The sequence below is a fragment of the Rhipicephalus sanguineus genome, chromosome 3 (genome assembly GCF_013339695.2).
Source record: "Rhipicephalus sanguineus isolate Rsan-2018 chromosome 3, BIME_Rsan_1.4, whole genome shotgun sequence".
NCBI lineage: Eukaryota > Metazoa > Arthropoda > Arachnida > Ixodida > Ixodidae > Rhipicephalus > Rhipicephalus sanguineus.
Window position 1 is genome coordinate 56,028,239 of NC_051178.1, and position 3,827 is coordinate 56,032,065.

Consider the following 3,827-nt stretch of genomic DNA (forward strand, 5'->3'; position numbering starts at 1 on the left):
CGTCGTCGGGTCTTCTTCAATCCGCGAGGTTTCATCGGCAGGGCTTCGTCTGCGTCGCGTCGTGTTCTCCACGTCTCGTCGCGTTGTCGTCGGCGGCGGCCGCGGAGGATCTTCGGCATTTCGTCGTACAGCAACCGCACCTCCATCGGTTGCTGCCCTTAGTTTCCCGGATACGGGCTAGGCGACCGGCCCCGGTTAAGGCCAGTGTACTGCCGGCGGTGCGGTGACATGTAGCGGCCCGGCGAAGGTGAGCGGGAAGGTCGTCGTTCTTGCCACTGTGTTCCGGTGAGGTAGTCGTCGATGTCGCGAGGCCGTTCGCCTGGCTGCGGGCGCGGCGCGTTGACGGCGAATCCTCGAAGCCCCATCTGTCGGTACTGACAGCGGCGGTACGTGTGGCCGGCCTCCCCGCAGTGGTAGCAGAGCGGGCGGTTGTCAGGGGCGCGCCAAACGTCGGTCTTCCTCGGCGTGTATCGCTGGCCGGCTGGCGGGCGGTATGACGTCCGTGGCGGCGGCGGTGATGCCTGGCGGCGGAACTGCTGGGGCGGCGCGGCGTCTTGACGTGGGCGAGGAGGGGGGGCGTTGCGTTGGGCTGCAGCAGCATAGCTCACTGCTTGCAGCTGCGGCTGCGCTGACTCGGGGGTGCCCAGAGACTGCTGAATTTCCTCTCGGACGATGTCAGCAATCGAGGCAACTTCAGGCTGTGGTAAGGGTAATAGCTTGCGCAGTTCTTCCCGCACGATCGCTCGGATCGTTTCACGCAGGTCGTCGGAGCCGACGGCATGAACAGCTGGGCAGTCTTGGATCGATCGGCGATTATACTGGCGGTTGCGCATTTCCAGCGCCTTCTCAATCGTCGTCGCCTCAGAGATGAATTTTTGACTGTCGAGGGTGGGTTCCGCATCAGCCCAGCGAAGAGCTCTTGCTTTACCCCTCGCATTAGCAACCTGACTTTCTTGTCCTCGGGCATGGCTGGGTCAGCATGACGGAACAGTCTGGTCATTTCCTCTCCAAATATGGCAACGCTTTCATTTGGAAGTTGGACCCGCGTCTCTAACAAGGCTGCGGCCCTTTCTTTTCTGACGACGCTTGCAAACGTCCTGCAGGAAAGCGCTGCGAAAGGCGTCCCAAGTTCGAAGAGTGGACTCCCGATTCTCGAACCAGGTTCTTGCTGCGTCTTCAAGGTAAAAGTAAACGTGGCGCAGCTTGTCCTCGGAGTCCCAGGTGTTGAATGTTTGTACCCTTTCGAAAGTCTCGAGCCAGGTTTCCGGGTCTTCGAATGACGACCCGCGGAAGGTTGGCGGCTCCTTGGGCTGCCGGAGTAAGATCGGCGCAGGCTGCACGGGGTCGGTCATCGTCGCTGCGGTCGGTGTTGGGACCTGGGGCTGCCTGGTTTGTTCGGGAAGGAGCCCGTACTCTGGCTGCAGTCCCTTCTGCCTGCGGCTTGTTCGACGATCCGGGTTTTCTTTGCCGTCGTCCTCCTCGCGGCTTGGGCTTGGGTCAGCGCTTCGCGAGGGCGTCCGGATCATGGAAGAAGCAGCACCTCCACCAGATGTCACGTGGTCGTGACGTCGACGAAGACAGCAGTCGGCGCTTGCAGGATGAAACTTTATTTGGCCGAACTTGTGGCCGGAAAATGAGAACTAGAACTACAGCAATACACGCTGTACAATGATAGCGGCGAACAGGGCGTCGTCCGTCGATCCACTGACAAGCGGTGAAGCGCGTCGGCATTTAAACACTGTGCCGTCGAATATTCCAGCGTTATCGCTGGCTGTCGTGCAAAGTCTAGAATAACCTCGAGTGTGCGCGTCTTGCGCGCAATCTTAACAAAACGATCTACAATGATCGCGAAGGTTCTCGAACAATGAGGCGCGGTTCGCGCTGAGCGCTGCCGACAGTCTTTGTGGCCGAAAACCGAATATAGCAAAAGTGATAAAGAAACGCACGTGGCAATAACGAAGCTTTCTGTAGTAATACATACTTTGTTCGCATTACTCTAGAGACACTTCTGTTGTCACAATCGGATGCATGCTCGTTTCTGTTCTGCTACACATTTTGTCGCATTACTTCAGAAAGGCTTGTGCTCCCACAATTTACTACACGATAAGACAGCAAGTCTTTGTTGTAGCACAACACACTGGGTCGTACTAAAGTGCGGGAAAAATTTTGTCCCATAGTGTATGGACATTCCTATAGTAAGAGCCGGGTGCTTGCTGTGACGAGACATTTCCTATTGGGTTATAAACATTTGTCGTGGCACTTTCGCTCTCTCTTTATAGCACTACACATGTGACAGAACAGCTACTGTTGTCACAGCAAAAATATTGGATACACAACCGAGAAATGTGTTGCCATAACACGAATGTGTACTAATTACAAAAATCTTGCAACACAGAAATTTCTGCGGTCATGAAGGCAAGTTCTGTTGTAACATTTAAGTGTACATTTACTTATCCCAAATCCTTCAAACGAATTTTTCACCAGTCACTAGAGTGTCGGTGCAAACTGCAAATTTGTGGAGTGAACACTGGGAAGACTCAGCGTGGAGCCACTCCACAAGCAGTCTCAGTCATGGTGGTCAGTGGGTGCTCCACCGTCCTTCGTGCTGGAGCTTGGTCCTGCAGCGTGCATGGCCCTGTGTCGTCGGGCGCCGTCTACTGTCACAAATTCTACGCCGCAACTACACCTAAACGTTGACTTGGTCCCGTGGATCTCACGTTGGTGCCTTGTCAAGGCAAAGATGCGGGCGAAGGTAGCATCACACAATGTGCACTCGAAGGTGTTCTTGACTCCATGGCAGCGTCGTTCATGCCTTAATAAATTGTCGTGGCGCGTAAAACGTATGCTGCAATAACCACACTCAAAGGGCCACTCTGACTGGTGGCTAACAAACACGTGCTCCGTTAGAGCCTTGTAGGTGTCGAAGGCCATAGTACAGAAACGACAAGCGTGCGCTTTGTTGTCCCGCTCTGCCTGGGAGCCGGCTCCTCTGACCTTTCCACCCGATCTGCCCTGTAAACAAAGTGTTTGGAGAATGAGCCGCATATAATATAACATTATATTAATTACGTTAATTACGTTGACCATTAATTGCTGCATGGTGGGGATTGCGTTTTTTCATTGAAATGAAAATTCGACAACGTCGTTTACAAGGCACTGCGTCCTCGTGCAGTATGCCGAATCTAAGGCACTTGGCGTCAAATGGATCACCAATTCGTATCTTTATTGACCCTCTGAGCGTTATTGGTGTGTTCGTGTTTCCCCGAGTAATTTTATGGAGTCAATTTTGAAATGCAAATTTACTAGCTGACAAAGTCTACAACGTTTTAATTGAGGAAAGAGATAACCAGGGCAAGTGGTTACATTTTTATTGAAGGCAGTGTATATGCTCCTCTTGTGCTCTAACATATGCTCTGCCTGATTAGCCCCGTTGTGGCTGGTATCACGCAATACGGCATCACATGCATGCGTTTCATCAACTAAATCAGATAAACTCTACAATGATAGATATTTGATCTAGATGGTTATAAAGAGATCGAGACTAGACACACAGTGTGTGTGTTCTTTTGATCTCTTCTCTTCTTTCTTGTGATCGATTATCTGGGTCGAATATTTTGATATTAGTTGCCTGAAGTAAACGATAACAGATCGCCTTGACGCCTAGGTGCTCCGCGGTTTTTGCCGTGCATGACTGTAGGTGATTCAATGAAATGGCCTTCATTTTGCACGCACTCGAACAAACATATCTGCTGCCTACATGGATAGTACTCACGGTGGAAAAGTCACGCGCTTATTCGTTTCCAGTGTCCAAGGGATTGCGCCACGAC